General features: G+C 45.2%; 1 protein-coding gene across 1 annotated transcript in view; it reads left to right on the top strand.

The window, feature by feature from the left end:
- Positions 1-1,912: 1,912 nt before the first annotated feature.
- The window catches only part of HIVEP3 (HIVEP zinc finger 3), a 70,019-nt gene continuing 65,847 nt past the window's right edge, over positions 1,913-6,084 (top strand). The window contains exon 1 of the mRNA XM_037381538.1: positions 1,913-1,980. The gene's annotated coding sequence lies outside the window, so the exon portion shown is untranslated. The remainder of the gene's footprint in view (positions 1,981-6,084) is intronic.

The following is a 6,084-nucleotide window of genomic DNA, read 5'->3' as shown; positions in this document are numbered from 1 at the left end:
GCATTTCATCACCACGTGCTTCACAGCAGTGCAGGAGGCACCTCCTCTCTTAGGGATGCCTTGTCCATAACACAGCATGGAGGCATCAGCTGATGCCAGATGCCAACAGGACTGAAGTGGTTTGAGCTGTTTGAGCTGGGTTTTAGGTGGCGTGGCCCCAAGGGAGGTGGAATTTCAGCCCTCTTCCCAGCTACATGAGTGCTCCCTGGGCCTGGGTGTGTGGTGGCCACAAAGTTCAAATGGAGTTTATGACACTTCACCAAACATGTTTCCACTTTGATCTTGGGACTTGGGAGTGGGCAGGGCTGTGTCCAGGCAGTGCAGTGCCATCATTCTGCTGTTTTGCTCTTCCTGAACTTACAGCTTCTGGGAGTCTGGATGGCAAAACTGGAGTGAAAACTTAAGTGGTGAAAAAATGACCATTTTCTCATGGATGTGGTTGGGCATGCTACTCAGGGGAGAGGATGCTACCTGCCACAGTGTTCAGCTTCCAGACTTACCCTTTTTTAGATGTTTGTATGTCCCTGTCTGCCTGGACTGAGTTGGTGTCTGTGCAGGGAGGTACACGTGTCCCTTGGGAGGCCCTGGCACACGCTCAGGGGTTCTGCTGTTTGGAGAGGTGGGCTGGTGAGGTGGCGTCACACTGCAACCTCACCTTTGTACAGCTGGTATTGGCACAAGGAGGTGCAGCGGGGCTTGCTGCACTGTGTTTTCAGGAGGAAGGAAATGATGGGGGCTGGAGATCTGACAGGCATGATCAGGTCTGTGATGGCAGGAGGCTGAGCAATAGGGAAGGTGCAGTGCAGATTTGGACATGCTGTGGTAAAAAGGCAAGGTGGTGGCAAGCTGGGTTAAAGGCAGGTGGAAGAAGGTGACAGGAGCAAAGCTCTTTTGGGCATGTGAGCCATAAAGTCAGAGGTTGTCCTGCAGCAGCCAGCTGTGGGAGCCCCTTGAGCTTTCATAAATTTGTCACAAAGCCTGAGAGACCTTAAACTGCTTCTGAAAACCGGGGTTTCTGTGCAATCAGAATTGTCCTCTGAAGGTGCTTTAGTAAGCAATATGTTCTGCCTTTGGTCCTTCTGTGGTTCAGAAATTCTGTGGCCATGTAGGAAAGTAAGACAGAAGTGTTTAGTCCTGATGGTGTTCCTCGCTGAGCTGAGCTCTGGTGGCAGGTTCAGACTCCTCTGCTGCAGGCTGGGCTACACAGGTGCCATGGGACACAGGATTCGTGATGGGGAGGGACATCAGCCTGGGGAAACCAAACATTCTCATGTGGAATTGCAATCCTTGTGTGCAATGTGAAGGAAATGTCTTTTTCTTTGCATATAAAGCACACTTGGAGCACGGTCCATACTCAGGGTCGTTTTTGAAAGTAGATCTTCATTTGGAATGTTGCTTTCCTATAGCTAAACCTGACCCGTGTGCAGATCAGTTCTGGTCCTGTTAGGAAATTTGGGGAAGGCAAGTATGGAGGAACTGAATGGTCTACTTAAAACTGAATGTGGTCTAAATGCAAAACTCAGGACTAAATAGGAGCTTTGCAGGAAGGGCTGTGGCACCTGTGTGCTGATCTGAATACTCAGTATCTGAGCAGACCTGAAATCCATGCCAGGCTGTGGAGCTTTTGCCTTGGCTGTGCTGCATCTGCCTGCAGCTGACACTGGTCCAGGAGGAGGAATGCCCCTGGCGCTGTGGTTGCTGTAAGCATGCACGTCACCATCAGGGCACACGTGCTGAAGGAGGTGAATGCAGTCACCAAGGGCTTCTCCAGCTGTTGGGACTCAGTTTGTGTACTGTTTCGGTTACCAAGCAATCCTCTCCATCAGGGCACCTGATGTAAGTCCTGTGTGCTCACTGCTGAGATGGCATTTTAATGTACGCGCATTGCAATTCCAACATGCTGTTTCTTTTACAGACTGAATTAAATTGTGGGCAAACAGAAGAGAGACAGCATCAAAATTACAGACTACCAAATCCACTGTAAGTAATCTCTGTTTTTTCTCTAGTGACTTAGCCTGGATGTGTGCACTGTCCTTTGCAGTGGGCTTAACCTGGCAGCAGGACTTGCTTTGCTCTTTGTCTGGTTTATTTTGCTTTATCTTCAATATATTTGAGAAGCATTTGCCTGGTGCGTCCTCCCAGTGCTGCAGTAGCATTTTATATTTCTAAGCCTAGTTACAAGAGGTAGTGACAGGGGATCTACTACAGCTGCCCAGTTTGCGTTGTAAATCCCTCTGTCATGAATCACTCTGAATGTCTGAGGCGGCACCTGCCCTTTTGTTCAAAGCTGCAGTTGGGATCTAGTTGCAAAGGCCACAATCTCCAGGTAGCAGAGTGCCCTACCACCCTGTGCTTTGCCCATCACCTCATCTGCTTTTGTAAAGTGTGGACTTGCAGGTTTTTTGCAAGAACTGGGGAACATATTGAGCTACTGAAATGTTTCTGTCCAGATGTGTCTGTCCAGATTGATTCCTCGGTAAATTAAAAAGGGGTAAATGCTGAATGTGGCTTTTCCGTAGATGGGACATTTTAATGGCTGCCAATAAGAAGGGAGCTGCATCTGTCCCTCAGAGGAGCAGCAATAGGAACTTTTGTTTTACTTAGTTCACTCACTTCCACAAAACTTCTAAGATTTAAAATATATTTAACATATGTCAGATGTTGGTAATTAGTTAAGTTTAGTTAAAATTGCCCAAATGGCGTAAAAGTTATCACAAGCAATAAACAGGCAGATCTTCTAGCAGCACTGCAAATGAAACAGGCATTTCTGTTCATGTTCGCTCTATTGCATGTAGAGTAAAACCCTAAGAAATTATGTTTGAATAGAAATAATAGCTGGAATGCCCAGTTTTAGTGCCTGTACTTTGGATATGCCCACAGACATGCAATGTTAACAGCTGGAAACCATGTGCCACAAAATCCATGTGACTTTTTTTCTTAAAAGATTTGCTGATGTGCCAATGCCATGTGCTGTCTTGCTGTGCATTAGCTGTTGTTGTGCTGCTCTGCAGAGAGCACAGTGCAGAATACACACTAAGTGAAAGTGATAAGCAAAAATAGTAGAGGCATAACACATGACAGAAAGAAGAAGCTACTCGGGTCATGAGGAGGAGATGAAAGTGAAACCAAAAGATGTGCCTTTTCTGAGAAAAAATGGGAGAATTGGGGAAGTGTGATGAATATTAAAAGGCTCAAGTCTGAAGGTAGATTTTGACTGAGGTAAGGAGGACAGAAACTGGAAGGAAAATAAGGAAGAAAAAAAAAAGTCTCTTTTCCCACCCACCTTAGTCCCACTAAGTCCAGGAGCCAGCAGGCATCTGCCTGTGTGCAGAGGAGCTCTGTGGAGGGCTGGCCTGTGCCAGCCCCCCTGCCTCTGCCAGCTGGAGGGATGCACCAAGTGAAAGACAGAGCAGTGGGAACAAGATCTCTTATCTGGTGTAATGCAACGAGATGCTCCTGAGTTACTCTAGGTTGTATCTGAGCTGAGCGGAGCAGTGCCAGGCATCTGCAGCCAGCTTGCTGGAAGCTCTCATTCCCTTCCTTCACCATGCCTTGAGGTTCACAGGGGAGAAGGCCTCCTACAGCTTTTAACTGGGTGGACCTAGTTTTTTACTACCACTTCATTTTCACTGCTGAATTTTCTTTGGAGTGCTTTCCATCTGGAGTAACTGCATCCAGCTAGGAGATTGCCATTGCCATTCCAGGGTCCATTTCCAGTAATGGAAAAAATATGTGGAAAGTAGCCTGAATTGCCCGAGAATGGCTGTGCTCGCTGCTGTAGGCAGCAGGTGCGCCTTTTTGTTGACCAATTCTTTAAATGTTAACTTTTGTGCAGAGTTCTTAACAAAGTCAGCTGGGGCCCATGTGTTCATCAGAGGAGACCGAGGATGGTATGAACATTTGAGATGATACTGAATCATCTCAGGAAGCTTCCTCACATTATTCCTAATTATTATACCTTTAGGAGTGAAAAGGGAGCCTATAGGAGAAAACACTATTAAAATGTTTTTCAGGCATTCTTGAGTTGGCAGTTCTTAAATGTGAGTGCTTGAGCTTGTGGGAGGCAGCGTTCGCTTTATGCTTGCTGAAAAAATCTCTGCTTAACTCCATTTCTACCAAGTTAACATGCCCTGTGTGCCATGAGTGGGGCAAAGAACAGCATCTTGGGCAAAAATCTACATGATAAATCAGCTCTGCAGCTGTCTTTGATCTTAAGTAAGTCCTGTGCTGTAAGTACAGTGCTCTAAGCCTAGCCCAGACCATGGTTGGTGTTAGTCAGCATTGAAGAGCCAGCACTCTCCAAAAAGGGGTTTCAAAATGTAATTAATTATTCTTCATAGCAATGAGCCCATAAACATGAGGCACCTTTCTTAGCAGGCTGGGGCAAGTGCAGGTGCTCTGGAGGTCCTGGGAAGAGGTGAAGCTCATGCTGGAGAGGAGCAGAGCCTATATTTGAGGAAAAGGAAGGTGAAGTTTAATGACAGGACTGATTTTCTGTATATTCACCTAAGATGTGGGTGCCACAACTGGCCAAGTAAGCCATGAACCCAGTCAATATGAGCTGACATCTCAGGGCAATCAGTCTCACTGAACTGGGACCTTAATGTGGGACTCATTGCCCCCGCTGGGTCCCTCATCGGCACCTGCCTGTCTGTGATAGTATAAGGAGCTGTGTCTAAGGACTCGAACCCTGACTTCTGGCCCTCTAAGATTAGGTGAAAACAATCCTGTCCAAAGAATAGGCAGTTTTTAACCACTTTTGTAAAGTCTAGTTGGTCATGATATGTCCTAGGGTGTTGTCATATCTTGAGACTCTGCAAAATCAAAGTTGCTTTATGCTCCATTTCTCTCTCTCCTCATTGAATGTGGAGGGTCCACAGGGTTGTGGGAATGACTAAGGAGTGGGTAATCTTGCAGGACTTTATGTTGAACGCAACCAACCTCTTCTGCTGGCTCTTCACCATTGCTCCCCAAGATGAAGTCATACCATTGTGCAGCTGAAACCTCAGTCCCCTGTGCTTCCCTGTTTTGCTGGGTTTACACTTCAGCCGCAGCCACACACCCTCCCCCTGCATGGGACAGGATCAAAGCAGCAGAGCTATGAGCAATTTCCCATAATTAAACTGATGCCATTCTGTCATAGCAAGGCACTGCACCCTAAGGCAGATAATAGCTTTGTAAAGAAAGGCGATAGTTCTTTTCTCATTGTAAATTACATGTATCAATTTACTTCACCTAAAGAGCACCGTCCTTTTTTCCTTAGGAGTATCCCACCCATTTGCTATTCCATCTCTTGGTAATGCTGTCTTATTGCAGTGGAATCAGAGAATTTCCTTTCCGAGTGTCTCATTAACAGCTATATTTGCTGACGAGGGTGGTAGGTTTAATAGAGCCACCCATTCAAACTCACTGTAAGAAGGGTTCCCCTTTCCAGACAGCCAATTTCACATCCTGCCCGGACAAAATACACGCACACTATAGAGGTTGGATTTGCAACATTGTTTGGTAACAAAAGGCAGGAAATTAAAGAGGCAAGGTTTGGGTAAAAGCATGTGTGTTCTTTCTCTTTACCTGCTGTTGTAAATGACACTGAAGATTATTACAAGCTTAAGAGCAGATTTTATGCAGAAAAGACTTGCTTTTTATTTGTCAGTGAATGTATGTGCTACATTAGGCAGTGCTTTGTATTTAGGCACCCTTACTATGTAGTCTGTTTGGAAGGGAAACATAATCATATTGTAAAACCATAAATGTTTGCAGAAGATTAGAAGGAATTCAAGTTTAAAACTGTTTTGATACATTTTTCAAAACTGTCTGTGTTTCAAGTTACTGTCTTTGGTTACTGCTGCAGAGCCAGGTTGTGTGTGCATTAAACTGAGCATGAGTCCCTGAGGTTTGACTTAGTACAATGTATGTTTAGATTACTTTTAATGGCACTGTCTCATGAATGGTAGACATTCAGTCAGTTATTCTGAATTACTTTTGTGCAAAATATTTACTGTTATCCTCTATGGAAGTAGCAGTGTTTAATTACTTAAATACAAATGCTGAAGTAATTTTTTTTCCTGTTTGTTTTCTTTTGGA

Source organism: Falco rusticolus, chromosome 3, assembly GCF_015220075.1.
Source record: "Falco rusticolus isolate bFalRus1 chromosome 3, bFalRus1.pri, whole genome shotgun sequence".
NCBI lineage: Eukaryota > Metazoa > Chordata > Aves > Falconiformes > Falconidae > Falco > Falco rusticolus.
Note: the sequence above shows the minus strand (reverse complement) of the source record. Positions and strands in the feature narration are given on the sequence as shown.